The 19,958-nt window shown below is 37.2% G+C and overlaps 1 protein-coding gene across 6 annotated transcripts in view; it reads left to right on the top strand.

Moving 5' to 3' along the window:
• The window catches only part of LOC117403235 (estrogen-related receptor gamma), a 283,889-nt gene that overhangs the window by 142,708 nt on the left and 121,223 nt on the right, over window positions 1-19,958 (top strand). For all 6 annotated transcript variants that reach the window (XM_034005231.3, XM_059024301.1, XM_059024302.1 and 3 more), the window contains one exon: window positions 1,153-1,193. The gene's annotated coding sequence lies outside the window, so the exon portion shown is untranslated. The remainder of the gene's footprint in view (window positions 1-1,152; window positions 1,194-19,958) is intronic.

The raw sequence follows: 19,958 nt of genomic DNA, 5'->3' as shown, positions 1-19,958 counted from the left end.
TATACACACAGCGTGTCTGTATTATCACTGCAACATATAGTTAATTGAGTTTATTTTAATTACACATTTCCTTTCAATTAATTTGCCATTTTCATATACAGGAAGAATCTGAATGTGTTGAAACTTGTAAGAAACATTATATTCTTTTTTTCTGATCGTTAGTGCTCACAAAATGAGCCAGATATATTTATCTATAGTTCATCAAAAGCACAGATTGTGCCAATGAGCACTTCCCATCTTGTATCCCTGGAGGGTTAAGCCTTTTTGGGAGTGAGAAAGCAGTTCATTCTTCATACCCATCCAATACTTCTTAAATCTCTTTTTTCGTTGCCAGTGCTTATTTTCCTTGTAACCAAAGCCGGTTTACAACCTACACAGAGGTGAAAAAGTAGTGTGTTAATCTATTGCACCACCTATTCCCTTAATGCTGCTAATAAACATTATTCACTCTTATATTTATGGTTGATGCAGACTAAAAATTAAATTCACTTCAAGTCGAGCAATTAGCAAACTCACCTGATAGCAACTGGCAGTTTATAAACTTGGGGGGAAAAAACTGCTGCAATAACCCTGTAACCCAGTTGAGGATTAAACGATAGCTAAGCAAAGCAGATGTGGCAGAATTATTAAACCAGAGAAAGATAATACTGGCAGTGTGATAACTGTACATCTACATTTTTTAAAGGCCTTTAATGAGATTAAACATTTTCAAGCATCGAAATGAGAGGTTATTGTATTGGCCTTTGCCACAATGTCCATGGGCTTAACAGGAGCCTACTCATCCAGACATGCCTGGCCCTGTTTTTGCTCTGCGTTCTCTCCTGCCGAGGTTGAATGCCTCGGTTTGGGTCAAGCCACACTGGTCATATTAGCAGTTTATCATGTGGCGTATCTCCACCCTGCCTGGCTTAGTTACACCCTATCAGCGTGGTTAAATTGGGCAGATGGCCCCCTCCTAGCCTCATAAATTAACTTTGTTGTTGCACTTCGACAGAGTGTGTATGTGCACGCAATGTATTGCAATAGAATGTGTACAGAGGTAATTTACAAAAGGGTAGTGACAATAACATGTCTTGCTTTTTTCTGCCATTATGAATATTAGAGTCTTTCTCTCAAGCCACAAAAGTAAATTATGTTTTCTCTGTTTCATAGGTCTGCTATCTCTAACCTTTGCAATAGGACATACTTTGTGGGTAAGTAACGATAACGCTGTAATACAGTGTCTCAAAGAAACAACCTGTGTATATATATCCTTGACTCCTAGGGTACTGGATTAATTTCTCTTTAAAAAAAAAATATATATATATATATATATATATATATATATATATATATATATATATATATATATATATATATATATATATATATATATATATTTATTTCCTTTAAAATATATATTTTTTAATTTTGTATTCAGCTTTCACACCCTCTGTGAAATCTGTGACAGCAGAGTAAACCACCACATCTTTGCTTGGTTTTGGAAAGGTCAGCTATCTTTTGAACAGTTTCAAGCCAATTAGCTAGCATTCATTTTTGTCAAATTTCAGCACTGCTGTAGTTACATAGATTTTGTGAGAAGTTTCTTTACTAGATCTTGTTTTAGAGTTGGGAACAAATATTTGAGTATTCAATGTGTTTTTGAAGGACCATGTTTGTGGTCACCAGAGCAGAGGTGCCGTCATGGAAGAAAATGGGGGGAGCCACTAGATTAATGTTGGATGAATAGTCCTGCACATAAAGACCATTCATTTTATGTTGTATGTTGCAAAACACAAGGGCAACTCTTACTTCTAGTTACATTCTATAAAGAGGTTAATGTGAAGCAGCCTGACTTTATCCTGAGCTTCTATTACTACAGCTGAGGTATGACATACTGGAGGGTATAATCACAAATCCTTTCACTGTTGCTTGCTTAAAATATTTGAACTCAAAGTTTGTGTTGAAAGAGTCGTTCTTTTTATTTCTAACACTAAAACTGTAAGGAGAAACACAAGTAAATACTGCACTCTTCCTGCGTCTTCCAATGAATGCTATTACAATGTGCGCATGTATTTTACTTTCACTGTCATATGTGATGGTCTTTTTCCAGTAATACAAAAACACTAACAGTATTATTTTACATCTCTATTGATAACCAATTGAATTTCCAATCAATACTCTGCAAACATAGTAAACCACCAGATATATCTTTTTGAATGTATAGCTAGAAAAATGTTTTAGCTTGTTTGTCAGATATCCATGATGACAGAAATAAAACATTGAAAAACTTTTTATATAGCTTGCTAAAGTAGGTTATTTTGAAAATAAAGCGTAAAGTTTCATTTTATATAAAACTGCACACACTTATCTAAATAAACAGATTACCACAGCCTTGTTTCTTAACAGTAAAACAAACATGGTCATGCAAATACTTACATGCTACTTTCTCTTGCTGTTTAAATTGAATCAATTAGTATTTGCTTCTCACAATGATATTGTGGCAATGCGCCCCGCCCCTGTGTGTATTTGTGTGTTATGTGTTGTGTGTTGCGTGTGTTAATGTTGGTGTATAGATTGGTACACGGGATATAAACGGGTCTGTGTTTCACGTGTATTTAAAAAGTGTAGATTTGTATTTAGGCACGAGGAGAGCACAAATCACTTCACGTGCTGGTTAAATGTAATATGTGAGCACAGGGTTGCACAGAATTAATTCACGTGCTGGGATTCAAGTGAATAATTAGTAATTGAATCCCAGCACAACAGTATATATAGATGCACATTTTCATTCAGTCGTGGTTGGGTGTTCAGGGCGAAAGAACGGGAGAGAGAGAGGAGGTAAAAATAATAACAACAAGAATAATAAGTAGTGTTTCTCACCGTGTTTGTTCGTCCCTGTTTGTTAGTGTCTGTCCGTTTTGTTTGTCTCTTTATTTTGGCTACCAGTGCCGTGTCCTGTTTTGTGTTCTGTTCAAACCTTTTATTTTCTGTTCTGTTTATTAAATGCTGAGCGCGATCACGCGCCCAGCTTCACCAAACCACATCTCTCTGTTTATTTATTTCCTGGCTCTGGTCTGACGCCACCCACTCCGGCCGTCTTTGTGACAGATATACATTATTTTAATTATAGAAGTGTAAGGTCTACAGAAAAAAATATATACATTTACCTGATTAAATAAACTGTAGTGTATCCACTTTCTGTCATGCAGATCGGTACTGCTGATTCAATCTGGCCAAATCCCACTAAGAAACTGTTATGTTCACTCCCATTTTCCTTTCCCATAGACAACGGTGGTACCATAGAAAGTGTGTTGTAATTTAAATTAACCACTGTTTAAGAAAAAAGCACGTTAATACACAACAGCGCCACATCACCACACTGAGGCAGCTTTATTGTTTCAGAGTAAAAGCAGAGGGGCCAAACTATAAACTCGCCCCCCTGTCGGAAAAGTGCAGGGGCCATGGCCCACCTGGCCCCCATGGTGGCGGTGCCCCAGAGTAAAAAAAAAAGCTATATTACACATTTCAAGTTAGTTAAAATGAAAGAATATCTAAATATGTGCTTGAATTCGCCCCAACCTATTCTGTTTCCCATAACCTGCTGGTTTGTTTAGGATCTCTGTGGTTTTGAACATGACAAAACCACATGACATGACACTTACCCATCCAACACAATTTCCGACTCCGTCACCTGATACAAAGCCCATTTCTTCAGTGTTACAATTTATCTGAATATCCATCACAGCCAGCGTTTAAAAAAAAAAAAAATCTCTGTAATGCCAAATCAGTCTGTCTTACATTGTACAGTTACACAGTGTTTCCTCCAGTTTCACGTGACGAAAATGCAGCAAAACAAAGCGAACGAGACAAGCTAGGGTAATGTAACAGTTAATCTTTTTTCTTTTTAAATCTGTGATCTTTAGTTGTTTTTGTGTATCTTCATTTGCAACTGAACTGTGACATTAGAGCCTTATCGAGCACTATATTCTGCAATTTTGGATACTGACTTTGGATACTGTTTTAATACTGTAAACTGTGTTGTTTTTTTTATCTTTTGGTTTTGCTGAATTGCATTGCCTTTTACGTTTTACGCAGTTCTGTGCATGGATAACATTTAGATTTAATTTAATTGGAAATGGGAAATTTAATTGGTTAACGGGAAATTTTACATACTGCTACAATACGTACCGGATTTAAAAGTATGTACTGTATTGAGTTAATGTGTCGTCTCTAGTTTTGGCAAGGGCTATTTTCAGTATCATATCAGTTCTGAATTTAAATACTTATTCTATTGAAAATATAGTAATGTACCAACAAAACCAATACAGTACATCTAAATGGAAGCCTACTAATTTTAAAACACAGTCCTTTTAGCTATGCCCGGGAGCCACGGTTTGGACACCTCTGATATATGGAATCGTAATGTAAGCGGATCTCTTTCAACGTATATCATCTATCTTTGACGATAAACTTATTTTAAATAATTTCAGGCATGAAACGAGTATAGAATATAGGCTCAGGTGTTTGCAAATAGAAAAATAATAGTTCAAAGATGCTGTCATTTATAGGAGCCAAGTCACAATTATGTTTCAAGCAAGACCACCCAAAATAATTACTTGTGTACTTATCACTGAACACATTCGCCAAATGGCACTCAATTTACTCTAGGCATATCAAGCAGTGTAATCAACTAGACTGCTTTAAATTTTCATCAACCGACCCATGAATGATATTTTATTGTTGGAATTATTATTATTATTATTTTACTGAAACATCACAACATAATAATCACCCTTCTATTAAAGGTACCCTGTCTCTTTTTAGGCGATAATGTTCTGGAATAATACATGAAAAGTAAATTATTTAAAAAATATATACAGTAAAGAATGTCTAAATGTTAACCCCTCTTTACCTTTCTTGAATAACAGATCCCCACTTTTTGCTGTTGATTGTTACTTGTAGGCACAGCAGGCTCTGCAAGATTAAGTAGCTTTTACATTTATATAATGTTGGTGTGCAGAATTGTGGTATGCAAACTCATTGTTGGTCACCAAATGGGGTTTTAAATCTGAACAATCACGTGACTCACAATCATATTATATTTACACTAAACTGGAACTCCTTGGAACTTACGTCCACGTTTCCAGAAGCAGACTGTCCAGTATTACATTACTGTAATGAGCTTTCCTCTTCAGCTTAAGAGGTAGGCCCTACTTCAGCTTGTTAAAAATCCTGCAGCAAGAGTTTTAACTCACTCTACAGAGATATAGAAAGGTATACAGTAATAATGTTTGTATGTTGGGCATTTGGATTGGCTGAAAGTTAATGCTTTATAATTGTCTTTTGTATTTGCTTTTTTTCATTGTGTCTATCTGCCTATATCTTATGTGCACAGGCTGCTAATTAATGGATAAACATCAATTTGGCATACAGCGGATAACAGATTCAGATTTGTGTTAATTAATTACCCATTGGACCAACTAATTACACTTTAAAAGAAGAGAACAATAGTTTTTTTTTGTAAGATACTCAAATCTAGCCATGCTCAAGTGGGATCTGGTAACTCAACAAACATTGAGCACGATTTTCAAAAGGGGGTTAATTTTCAGTGGAAATGGCAAAATCCCCAGAATTTTTCAACCTGTTGATCCGTTAAAAAATATCTGCCTATTTTCTAACGTGATCCTCAATTTTATCGACCAGAGGATCACATTTCATGCATCGTTTTCTGCGGTACTAAATGAATAAGTAATGAGCATTTAAGCGGTTTTATCGGCCAAAATAATACTTCCGGTTCAATTGTGTTAGCAAATTCTATACAAAACACAATCGAAAATTGCACCAAACCAGCGGAAAAATTAGTCAAAACGCAAATGCAAACAGAACGGCAAATTATTTATTTCCATTCAGTCTTACCAATCGCTTATTTAATTAGGACAACATAAAACCAACAAACATGATCAGAACAAATTATGGGAGTTGTAGGTTTGAATAAAGGTATAAATCCAGTGTACAAAAATGAATGTATACATCCAATTTTTAAAAAAAAAAAAAAATTTTATGACTCAATCGCCTTGAGGACCATTCATTGACATTTTTTGAAAGCCAAAATCTTATTCGTCTTGTGCAGACAATGTACATTACCAAAGCTGACCTGAATAAGAGCAAATACCAAAACAAGACCTGACCTCCCCTTCGTGTCGAAGAGAGACTAGCTGGAATTATTTTCCAGGGTAGCCCCAAATATATCAAACTATACTTTGGAAGTAAAAATTTTAAAATAAATAAATAAATAAATAAATAAAGTCCCGCCGTGTTTTAGAAAATACTGAATCGTTGGGAAAAACGGGTGCAGAAAAAAACGGTTGAAATAATGCAATCCTCCAGCAGATCTCCTTTGAAAATAACCACCATAATGTACAGTCACACAGGGAAGGAAAAATAACACTCCAACCCAAGATTGCACTCATGTGCTTATCTCCCCACATTCAAAGGATGAGCCTGCGAACAGAAATCACAAATGCTCTCATTCCATTAATGTCCAGCTTGCGTGCAATGTCAACTATTACATTACTAATGTTATAATAAATGTTCCTGTTTTGCCATGACTCCTGTATTATGGAACAATTCAGTCCCCACTATAATGAAGAGCCTTCCACCAGTAGTACATTGCTTCTTGGTAACCGTTCTCAATTATTAAATATTCCAGTTTTTGTTATACTAATTAAAACAATATGTTTAAAGTGAAAACAGTTGTAATTCAGAAAATACAAACAAAACAAAATTAATTAATATTGTGCTTCTTTTTAAGTAGATGAACTTTACAAATGTGGCTCTGTAGTCATTGGATTGGTTAGCTTGGGTTGGCTTCTTTTACTTGTTTTCAGCTATTACACAGTTACAGATTTCAAGTTAGCTATAACAATTATAAGTAACTTGAACTGCAACTTTTTAGGAGCTGAGACCAATTAGAAAGATCTAATTAAGCAAATTATTAGTTCAATTAAGGATCTAGTTAAGTAATTGAGAGCTGAGTTGGAATGAAAACCAGAAGACACAGGGGTCCCCAGGACCAGGGTTGGGAAGCGCTGCCCTAGGGAATCCACTTATCTTAAAAATGTACTGTTTGACTTCTTGTCGTTGTTGTTCAGTGTGTGTAAAATGTATATATGTATCTTCTTTTTTTCAAAAGAGCTTCAACACCTGCTCAATCGCCCTTAAAAACAAAGGTTGACTTATGGTAGGTAATCACCCACTATCCATTAACAAGTTAGCAGTTGCATAGAATCGGACTGCTGCTGACACTTTGGTTTCCACTGATAGAGCATGATTTCTTTTAGTTTGGCATTAAAAATCCTCAGCTAATTCCTGACACAAATCTAAAATAGATACTCTGTTTAGTCTGTAGTTAGCTACAGTATTACTTCATTGTATGGGAAATCAAAAGTGCTAATTCTAGACAAAAATACCCTTGTTCGAGATGCACGGAGCTGGCTGTGTCTTTGCAGGTGATGCCTTCTCCTGATACAGTACACAAGAGTCATGGTAAGTTTTCCAACAAAAATGGAAAAATGCAATCCTTTAAAAAAAACTTTTGCCAAAATCCACATTCTCCAAGTTGATGAAAACCTGGAGAAAGTGGCAGAATTTTGTCTGGTGAAATCAAGATTTAATTAATCATGAGACACTTGTAACAGTAGTAATCACACAACATATATGTGTATGTGTTGTGACAGAGTCCGCGGAAAGATTATAGAGGGTAGATATATAGGAATAACACGTAGCGTGTACCCTCTATAACAAGTACAGAGGATGTGTGGCAGAGCAAGAAAGCTGTCTCTGGAAATAAAGTATTGTGGAGTTATGTATTTTGGTAGTGGTTGGCAGGGATGGGGTTAATTCCTGTCCCTGCCAAAAACATGTGAGAATGTGGCTGTTCCCAAATGAGATAATTGGTGTCAATTGGGAACAGCCACAGACTTTAAAAAGAGAGCTTCCAGCTTCATTTAAAGGGTTTTTTTGATCACCAGACGTTAAAATAAGTGGAGTACTGCTGTTTAATTAATTAAGGCAGAATGAAAGGTCCTGCATGTGGCAAAGTAGCCCCGCTTTGTCACAGTGTATATATGTGAAACCTCATTGAAACTAATGCTGAGAGCAATTGGTGAATAAGGTTTAAGTGAAATGTATGTTTATTTAGACCAGAAAACATTTATTGAATGAGATCCTAGGCGTCAAAAACAGTAACACACAGGGTGAGACACAGTATTTTAATAACCATTAAATATAGTGGAAAGAAGTTTCATGGTATAGACACGCCAGTGGCTGTGTTCTTAGGAGATTTGGAACTGTTGTAATAATTACAGTGGTGGCTGGCTATATGAAGACCTTATGATGAAGCTACTTGTGTTTTTTTATAATTCAAATTATTCATTCTGGGCTTTTGTTTCATTCAATTATTATTATTTATTTTTTGCAAGGGGAAATCCATACTAGCCAGCTATTGCAGTACCGAGATACAATATCAGTCCCAGTGTGCTACTCTGTGCAATTAGTGTGCACGGTAATGATTTCCATATTTACTATTTTAATTTGATTCATTATCGTGTGTGATACTTGGTATATTATGGCGTGCACTAAATTTATTGTGTCACACTTTGGTAATCAGAATAAATATGTGATTTTTATGGTAAATACGCTAATGTGTTTAAATGAGCATCTAGCTCAGAATAATGAGATGAGCTGTATTCACATGGTATTTACTAAAGGGCGTTAATTTTAGTGCGCGCATTAAAGTGATCATTTCTTAGTGCGTATGGAAACCAGGCTTTAACCGCTGATAGGTGCGCTATTTAAACCTCTTTTTCTGGCTTGAAAACTAGTGATGTGCAGTTAGATTCTTTTTACTGACTCAGTTAGTTTCATATAGTGAGCATCAAAATTAACGTATCACTTATATTTGAGCATCAGAAGAAACATAGCAGTTATATTTAGATAAAACTCACTAGATGTGATCAAAAAATGACAAACTCTGTTTTAGAGCAGGTGCAGTGACTTTTTATTGTGCTGATTAACAATTGACATCACGAAGATGCTGCAAAATGATCTGTCAGTCTTGGACAGGTGTTGTGACTCTTGGTCTCCCAGTTCGTGGCCTGTCATTGACAGTGTGTGTGGTTATACCGTCTCGCCAGGTTTGAAATTGCTGGCTGTGAGCACCCAAGACGGCGAGCCACAGTATGCTGCCCTAGTCCAGCCTCCAACGTGCCGATTGCACGAAGGCGCTGCTCTCTTGACAGACGTGGCATATTGTTTTTTTCTGTGATTTTCTTTATTGCTTTTATTCTAGCTTGCAATTCAACAGCTGAAATTTGTTCGTTTGATTCCCTGATTCACTAACGCGAAATAAATATATGTTGCTGAATTACTTGGTTATAAAAAGTTGTTTGAATTGAAAAAGTCCAGAAATAATAATTGATTGTCTCGGTAGTTGTGCTTACACTTGAAATGATATACAGTTAAAAGAAAATGAAAAATACTACATTTTAGTAAAACTCCTTAAGGAGAAAACTTAAGGAGTATTAACTATTTATTTTAAACCATATCATTCAGCTTTAACTGCAACCTATTTAATAACCTGCAATTTACAAAAATAAATAAAATAAATGTAACAGCTATACTGTATGAAATTAAGAAGTAATAGTGGATTTTTACTTTCCTTTTTATACAAGGTTATACAGAGAGGATTGCACATATAGCAATAATAACATATTCTGCCAGTTGCAATTAAGTATGTTATGATCTTTTTTTATGTGTCTGTCGCAGGAGCAAGTGAGACTTAAAGGGTTCCAATACATTTCTTACTATCTTGTATTCATAGTGTAACTGCGGGGCAGCTGCAGCACAAGTGACCTGGGACTGGGACGGGGTTGGGAATTTGCTGTGTTGGTGTGATGTTTGTGTGCGGTTGTGTTTTGTTTGCGCTGTTGTGAATGTTTCGCTGGCTAATCGCTCTCCCTCTTTCCTTGAGCAGCCTGCCTGCCTGTTAGTTTCTGTGTGTGTCTGTGTGTGAATGCGAGGAGATACCGATAGGCCAATGGGTGATGAATGGGCGGAGTCAGCATCCATCAAAAGGAGTGCTGCGCGCCAATTGAGGAGAGTTAAGCTGGGAGTATGGTATGAGAGAGAGCAAGAGAGACAGAGATAAAGAAAAAGAGCGCGAAAAGATCCATTGACACAAAAAGGTGTTAAATAAAAATAGCAGTTTTCACTGCTTAATTGCACACTGTTGTCTGCCTATTCTACAATATCTTCGAATATCTTTTTTTTAGGTGTGTCCCTTCAGTCTTTTTAATAAGTAAAATCAGAACAGTGTCACGTTTGCACTACGATTTCTCCCAGCCTATGTTTAGTTGGATTCACATGCTCGCTGCCATTAAAAGCTGTAACTACTCGTGTAATACAATGGCATGCCCTGCTACAGCTCACAGGGAATTATATTAAATTTCCCACACAGAGGACAGGTTTACATGATGTGACGTGGGCTTCTACCAGATTGCTGGCTGCCCCAATGTGATGGGTGCTATTGATTGTACTTACATAGCACTGTCACCCTGATCCATGAAGCCTGCTCTGCAGGGTCACAATGCCAACAAGGAAGAGAATTGAGGCTATGTCTTATCAATCAATATTTCTCTAATAAGCAGAACAAAAATAAAAATATGCCATTGCACAACATGACTTTTATTGTATATGCATTAAAGGAAAATTGCTTTATTTTTTAAAAATTTTTTACCTCACACAAGGAATACATGTTAAAATTAAAAGGTAAGTGGTGCAGTTTCACTTTGCGTTGCCTCTGCCTGTCCCCTGCCAAGTGCTGTGTCTGTTGATCGCTCATTTTCGGTCAATGTAAGCCACCTCCACCTTTCACAATAAGCTAATGACCGAAAGATACACTTGGACTGCTGGGGCTTTTTATGTGAAGATCATCACGTGTAGTCTCGGACATTGCCGTGTGCAGTAGATTTAGTGCGCACACTATGGCATGTAAATGAGTGCGTTCTCTGTTAGTAAAATTAGATTTATCGCACATATTAGGCTCACTATGTGTGTGCTAACTCTAAATGTAGTGCCCTTTAGTATATTAGGTCCTATGTGTCATATCACTGAGAAACATTTCTTCCAATTTCCAATGTGTTGCCGTTGCAGGTAGTGCTGTGGGTCTGCTTATGGTTTGTTAAATATACTGGTATTGTTAAAAAAAAAAAAAAATTGTATGGATTCTCATTTCACATGAATCGTTTGATCAAGTCATCCAAGAACCCTTTAACTATACCTGTGTAACAGTCGAGAACCTGTAAACATTTACAACTGTTCTCCATATGATAGCTTTTAGTTTCTCACTGGATGATCTCTTTGGGTATAATTAGCACAAATCTCTTGGCTGCGTTAAGATACAGGTGGATACAAGTCGACTGATCTTTTGCCAGATTAATGATAATTTTACCCACTGATGCATTGTCACAGCCAGGACAGCATACTGGCAAAGGAACAAAACATCTCAGTGTTTTGTGACCTGCCAACCTCCAGTATACTTCTCCTGTCTAATTGGGAGAAGTTGGACATTGTGAAAAAGCAATACTCTATGCAATGTATGTTGTGTGATGAATAGATAAAGTGTCCTTGAGATCCCTACTACACCACCTTTTCTTATATGTAGAATTATTTTTTTCTGCTTGCAATCTTTATTATTAGTGGAATGATTCACCCAGTGTAGTGCTGTATCTGAATAAATTGAGTGCTGAGCTCTGGCAGTCGCTCTGCACTGGCATGCATTTGTACTCTGTTAACAATGAGCTGCAGACACTTAATCCCCCTGGAATACTGTATTCATGTTCTGTTTGAAATCAACATAATTAAAGTCACACTCTGAAGTAACCTATGTATATAAAGAAAGCTCTTTTACAACAGGCGATTCTATGAATAACCCATAGGAGGGTTGGTCGTATAATTAGTCCACATTTGTAATTTAAGTGAGAGAATATGCGTTATCTAGCCCAAGAAAAAAAAAAATTAAAAAATAATAATAACTAGAGTTGCGAGCAACTTTACGGCTTCCAAGCAGTTATCGTGAAATTTAAGCACATTGGTTATTATAAATGAAGCATTATGGCTGACTGGATAACTGTGTCAATTTTGGCCCACATATTGGAATTATTGGTTAGTAGGCTATTTAAATTGTATTTGGATGCACACAAAATTCTAAATAGTATGCAGTCATATAGACTTTGAAAATAATGCATATAAGATGCTAACATTGTTCTAAATTCTAGATCGCTCTTTGTTTGAGTTTGTGTGTGTGTGTGTGTGTGAGTGTGTGTGAGCGTGTGGTGCCCTATTCTTCATTTTGCAATATAAAATAAAGTCTACAGCATGTATTGGTTTTTGTATATTTTAATGCCACTATCATTTAATGTGCATTTTTTTAAAGCAATAGAAAGTGATAATAGTGTAACGATTAGCTATCAGGGGTGCTTGGCAAATACACAATTCACCATATTTAATTGTCAGCAAACCGCTACTAGGACATTACATGTGCACGATTCATGAGTAACACCACTCGAATCCTATGCCGAGGAATTATAAACAGGACAGAGGAGAGAAGAAGCTGGAACAGAACCCAGAGAGACAGTACAAATTGAGCAGTTATTGTGCTCTGCAGGTAATAGACCTTTTGGAGAATTGGCTCAAATACAGAACAAATTATTTCATAATAAATCACATCCAAATTTATATTATAGCACTCAATAGTTAACCATCTGGCCCAACAAACATTATATCCGGCTGAATCAAAAACATCATATTGCACACTTGATAAACTCATTATAGTTTGCACATAAATAGTAATTATTGCACATCAGTAGTAGCCCAGTTATATTGCACATCTTAATCATGTATATTACACAAGTTATTTATATTGCACACCTTGATTAATCATGTCTATTGTGATAAGTGAAAAAAACAAACAAACAAAAAAAAACCTCCATACGTCTTTTAAATACACTGGCTGCTTTTTTGCCACCTATTGAGGATTTGCGATTGTGGTTTTATCAGTTTAGTCTTAATTATAACTATGAATGTAGTTATGAAATAAAAAAAAATAATAACATAGACGCCGTATCAGTACAGTATACCCATTCACTTGAATTCCGTATGTAGATACTACTGAATCAGAGACAATTTATTTGTAAACACAGCCTTATAAATACAACTTAATATAATTAAAATAAAAGGTAGAACGTAACTGACACCTGTTATATGTTTACATTCTGCCGAAATTATACTGATGGTAGCTTTAATAAAACAAATTTGTTCATAAGTTTTACAAACTGCGAATAACTTTTATTTCGCGACTTTGAATTTTCCCATTGACTTGTCAACACATTGTGGCGGTAGGTTTATACTAGAAACACTTTAAAACATACAAATAACCAAACGAATATCGTATTAAACATCATTTATATATTGATATGAGGAGTCTGTCAGGCTACCTAAGAGTAGATCCTGCAGCTGCCACATCGTTTTAAAAAAAAAAGAATAAAAACGTCCGCTTTTTATTCTCCATGAATAACAATGCGAACTTTACAGCTATGTGTCTTTATATACTGTATACTGTGTGTACGTGTGAATTGATATCATCCTTTCCACTGTAATTAAGTTACATGAGTCAGTAAAACTGTTTTTCTTAAACACCAGCAAAAATGGCCGTTTTAAGAAAGATTTTTTTCTCTAGCTTGTTGACTGTACCATGTTAACAGCTGTCCCCAGTGGTGGGAATGTGTCATTTCAGTGTAGAATTTGGGCAAACTGGCATGTCATCCATATTGATTGGGTCATGGCGGTCATGTTTGTTGATGTAGGAACTTTTTCTGACTCATTTTTTTAGAGGACAGTACAAAGATAACGTATAACCAAGATTCACATCAATCGGCCAAAGGGCTCATGAGGAGTTGTTGTTTAAGAGTTTCACGCAAAATCCAGCATAGCTGCCACACCATGTGACTGATCCATTTTTCCTTAAGTAGAATCAATCGTGGGCATGAGCGCACTATGTACAAAATTTTTCACAGCTGTACTATTTACCGTTCATGAGAAGAAGACTTTTGAATATTGTGCAAACTTTTCATTAAATCCAAGATGGCTGCCACACCATGTGACCAAAGGCCGCCATACTGACCACGACACAGTATCACATAGACCTCAACATCCGTGTCAAATTTTGTGCGTTTTGGTGCAGCCGATAAGAAGTTATACGTAGTTTTATAGCCAGTTGTGTATGTTGATGATGTCATGCAGCGTGGACACCATGATTTTCACAGTAGCAACTTCCCTTGAAGAAGCATAACAGATGACCATACTGAGATGTTTTATTCCAATCAGCCGAAATATACTTTGCTTTTTTTTGTCGTCCATTTCTACTATTTTACCTCCAAACAATGCAGCACCAACTTTGTCCCACCCCCTACTGCACAGTACAGATCACATAAAAGCAGTAAAGACGCACTGATAGGTGGATTAAAACTTTGTAATTTGAATAGTAAACAAGAACGTCAACTGCTTTGGAGAATTTCTTTTGTAAATGTTACTTGTGGACGTTTTTTGTTTGTTTGTTATTTGCACACGGGACGGCGAAGGAATAAAAAAGGGCTATCTACAGAATGAAGATATGTAGTTTGCGTCGCTTGCGTTGTGCAGTAGTTCATTTAAACGAGGTTTCTTTTTTTTCCTCTCCGTACTTGTTTGTATGCATTGGCCCCTCAGAGGTGAATTTCGCGGTGACCCCTCAATTTCACGTTTTCCGCGAAATCGCGATTTAGGTAGGTCCCTAATTATGTGACTTCTGAAGGCAATTGGTTGCACCAGAGCTTATTTAGGGGTGTCACAGCAAAGGGGGTGAATACTTTAGCAATCAAGACTTTTCAGTTTTTTATTTGTAAATAATTTTGAAAAATATGTAGATTTTTTTTCCCCACTTCGACATTATGGACTATTTTGTGTAGATCAGTGACAAAAAAATCCTAATTAAATCCATTTTAATTCCAGGCTGTAACACTACAAAATGTGGAAAAGTCCAAGGGGGGTTAATACTTATGCAAGGCACTGTATATATATATATACAGTGCCTTGCGAAAGTATTCGCCCCCCTTGAACTTTGCGACCTTTTGCCACATTTCAGGCTTCAAACATAAAGATATGAAACTGTAATTTTTTGTGAAGAATCAACAAGAAGTGGGACACAATCATGAAGTGGAACGAAATTTATTGGATATTTCAAACTTTTTTAACAAATAAAAAACTGAAAAATTGGGTGTGCAAAATTATTCAGCCCCTTTACTTTCAGTGCAGCAAACTCTCTCCAGAAGTTCAGTGAGGATCTCTGAATGATCCAATGTTGACTTAAATGACTAATGATGATAAATAGAATCCACCTGTGTGTAATCTAGTCTCGTATAAATGCACCTGCACTGTGATAGTCTCAGAGGTCAGTTTAAAGCGCAGAGAGCATCATGAAGAACAAGGAACACACCAGGCAGGTCCGAGATACTGTTGTGGAGAAGTTTAAAGCCGGATTTGGATACAAAAAGATTTCCCAAGCTTTAAACATCCCAAGGAGCACTGTGCAAGCGATAATATTGAAATGGAAGGAGTATCAGACCACTGCAAATCTACCAAGACCTGGCCGTCCCTCTAAACTTTCAGCTCATACAAGGAGAAGACTGATCAGAGATGCAGCCAAGAGGCCCATGATCACTCTGGATGAACTGCAGAGATCTACAGCTGAGGTGGGAGACTCTGTCCATAGGACAACAATCAGTCGTATACTGCACAAATCTGGCCTTTATGGAAGAGTGGCAAGAAGAAAGCCATTTCTTAAAGATATCCATAAAAAGTGTCGTTTACAGTTTGCCACAAGCCACCTGGGAGACACACCAAACATGTGGAAGAAGGTGCTCTGGTCAGATGAAACCAAAATCGGCAACAATGCAAAACGTTATGTTTGGTGTAAAAGCAACACAGCTCATCACCCTGAACACACCATCCCCACTGTCAAACATGGTGGTGGCAGCATCATGGTTTGGGCCTGCTTTTCTTCAGCAGGGACAGGGAAGATGGATAAAATTGATGGGAAGATGGATGGAGCCAAATACAGGACCATTCTGGAAGAAAACCTGATGGAGTCTGCAAAAGACCTGAGACTGGGACGGAGATTTGTCTTCCAACAAGACAATGATCCAAAACATAAAGCAAAATCTACAATGGAATGGTTCACAAATAAACATATCCAGGTGTTAGAATGGCCAAGTCAAAGTCCAGACCTGAATCCAATCGAGAATCTGTGGAAAGAACTGAAAACTGCTGTTCACAAATGCTCTCCATCCAACCTCACTGAGCTCGAGCTGTTTTGCAAGGAGGAATGGGCAAAAATGTCAGTCTCTCGATGTGCAAAACTGATAGAGACATACCCCAAGCGACTTACAGCTGTAATCGCAGCAAAAGGTGGCGCTACAAAGTATTAACTTAAGGGGGCTGAATAATTTTGCACGCCCAATTTTTCAGTTTTTTATTTGTTAAAAAAGTTTGAAATATCCAATAAATTTCGTTCCACTTCATGATTGTGTCCCACTTGTTGTTGATTCTTCACAAAAAATCACAGTTTCATATCTTTATGTTTGAAGCCTGAAATGTGGCAAAAGGTCGCAAAGTTCAAGGGGGCCGAATACTTTCGCAAGGCACTGTATATATATCATCATCATCTTCAGCCTTTTTTAGTCCACTGCTGGATGAAGGCCTCCCCAAGATTCTGCCACAAAAACCTGTCTGCTGCGTTCCCTCATCCTCGTTCCTCCAGTGTGTTTCCTAATTTCATCTTGCCATCTTCCTGGAGGTCTTCTTCTATGTCGCTTTATATGTCTTGGGATCCAGTCTAGTATTTCCTTGGTCCAGCGATGGTCATTTCTTCTTGTTACGGCCCACTGCCATTTCAGTTTGTTCGCTCTTATAATAACATTGCATACTTTTGTTTGTGCTCTTATCCATTCCTTCCTTTTCCTGTCTCTTCTTGTTATTCCCAGCATGCATCTTTCCATACTCCATTGAGTCGTTTGTAATTTTTGAGTCATTTTTGCAGGTCTCGCATTCGTAAGATAGCACTGGCAGCACGCATTGGTCGCAGACTTTCCTCTTGAGGCATAAAGGTAGTTTCCTTTTCAGAACCATGTTTAATCTTCCAAAGGCACTCCAGCCCATTTTGATTTTGCACATTTGGTTCTCTGTTGCCGAAACTAACTGTCCTAAGTATACATAGTTATTGACTTATTCATGCTTGATCCCATTGACTTCAATTGCCTTTGGAGTGGTATATTTATTGAACATGACTTGAGTCTTCTTCAGGTTCATTTTCAAACCTGCTTTGATGCTAGCCTCGTGTAGTTCTTGTATTCTTGTTTGTAATTCCTCTGGAAACGTTGTAAATATGAGGATGCCGTCAGCAAATCGTAGGTCATTCAAGTAGGCTCCATTGATCTTCAGCCCCTTATTTTCCCAATCCAGTGTTTTGAAAATGTCTTCTAGGGTGGCCGTGAAGAGCTTTGGGGAAATTGCATCTCCTTGACAAACTCCTTTTTTAAACTTAATTTTGGCGCCGTTTTTATGGAGTCTTACTGTGGATGTTGCATTCTTGTATATGGTGCTGATCAAGTCTCTGTACGTTTTCTCAATTCCTTGTTTTTTCAGAGAGCTAAATACAGATATTGTGTAAACAGAGTCAAAGGCTTTTTCATAGTCAATGAATCCCAAGCAAAGTGGTAGTTCATACTCGTTGCTGGTTTGAATCACTTGCCATACAACTTGAAGAATCCTGCTTGCTCATTTGATTGTGCCGAGTCAAATTTATCTTGAAGTCTTTTGGTGAGTATCTTGGTAAAAATGTTTGTAGATTATAGGAAGTAAGCTAATAGGTCTGTAGTCCTTGAGGTCTTCTTTATCTCCTATCTTATGTAAAAGTATCACTGATGCATTTTTCCAGTCGTTTGCTTAATACAATATGTAAAAATACGCGACAGTATTTTTGTCACTTCTTCACTGCCTTCTTTCACGATGTCAATCGTATATGTTTGATAGCATGTTTCACTTCTTTCGTTTGAACGTCTGGAACTTCTTCCTCGGGTTACATTTTTTCCATCTCATCTTCTTCATCTGCAATGTTGCTCTTTTCATCTTGATGTAATTTTCTGTAAAAGTCTTCGACTCTCTTCAAAATCAATTTGCGGTTCTGGATGACAGTCCCGTCCTATTGTTTGATTGCTAAAATCTGTTTTTTCCCAACGATCAGTCTTTGTTTTGCTTTCTTCATGCTTCGGTTGTTTTCAATAGTTTTTTCTACCAACCTACAGTTGAACGACCATGCATCCTCAGTAATGCAGTTTCTTACTGTCTTGCAGAGTTCAATGTATTCAGTGTTTGACTTCAGAGCTGCTGTTTGTTTCATTTCCCTTCTTTTGTTCATGAGGTCTTGTGTCTCTTTTTGTACTCTGTGTTCCAGCAATGTTTTTTTGCTGTTTCTGCAATTACTTGCATCACTTCCTCATAGATTTTGTTTACCTCAATTGCTTCACCTTGAAGAGCACTGAATCTATTCTTCAGTTCCAGTTGAAACACCAGGCTTTGCTTCTGGAGCATTTCTACGTTGATTGTTTTGGATTTTGTCATCACGAGTTTTGCGCTCTCCAGTGCTGTGTTTAGGTGTGTTTTGCATCTTACAAGTCTGTGGTCACTTCCTGTGTTAAAATTGTTCAGTACTGAGACATCTTGTACGGTGTGCCTCTTGTTGGTGAGTATGTAGTCAATTTCATTCTTCACTCCGTTGGGTCCACTCCATGTCCATTTTCAGATTTTTTTTTTCTGGAAGAAGAAAGTCTGTCGCCCCTCTCGTTCTGTTGCCATGTCCAAATTTGCCAACCAAATTCTAGTCTTCTTGCTCAGCTCCTGTTTTGGTGTTGAAGTCACCGATGATGAACTTATAGGCTCTTCCCATTTTCGTGTAGTTCTTGTACTTTTTCTTCAGCTTCTTCTTCCGAATAACTTGTTGTTGGTGCATATACTTGGACCTGAAGTTCATACTTCCTTGAAACTTTCACTATCAGTCTTATTCTTGATTATTCTGTGCCTCGGTAGAAGAGAAGATGTCCACTCTTGAGTTCTAGTTGTCCTTCATCTTTTCGCCGTACTTCGCTTAGTCCTTGATTCTTCCAAGTTCTTCTTCCAACTCTTGCTTCACCTGAAAGAGATCTGCAGTTGTACGTGCCCAAGTTCAGTGTTCTGTGGCAGCCTAAAATGTTAACCCGGTGATTCTTAGCACCCTCTGCCTTCATGCTTAACCAGCCACTGCCTTGGTTAGCGGCAATCCAGCCTCCGGGGGAATGAGGGCCATGTTTTTGCCTGCGCTTTAAACATGGGGGGGTGGGGTTGGCCATAACTGGCCAAGCGGGTTGGTGAGTGCCCTTTCCCCTTTTATATATATATATATATATATATATATATATATATATATATATATATATATATATATATAAACAATATTAAAATAGGTAACATTAAGACAGAACAGAATGCATTGTACAGATGACGTTTACATTTAACAAAAACAATGTTAATTTGATTCTTGCACCCTTGCATGTATGTACGTTATCCTTTGGGCACCCTCTGCTGCAGCAAACCACAACTCAACTCCTGCTAATTATTTGAACAATGTCGCACAACTCTCGCAATATATGATGCTAGAGATCTTGCTAAGAAGACGCAACAAATATTTAAATTGTTATGTTGCGGCTGTCTTCATTAACAACATTTTCACTTTGTTGAGTGTCACAATGAAAATGCAAATTGCGGTATGTTTGCGCTGCGACTGGCCCATC

Source organism: Acipenser ruthenus, chromosome 5 (assembly GCF_902713425.1).
Source record: "Acipenser ruthenus chromosome 5, fAciRut3.2 maternal haplotype, whole genome shotgun sequence".
NCBI lineage: Eukaryota > Metazoa > Chordata > Actinopteri > Acipenseriformes > Acipenseridae > Acipenser > Acipenser ruthenus.
Note: the sequence above shows the minus strand (reverse complement) of the source record. Positions and strands in the feature narration are given on the sequence as shown.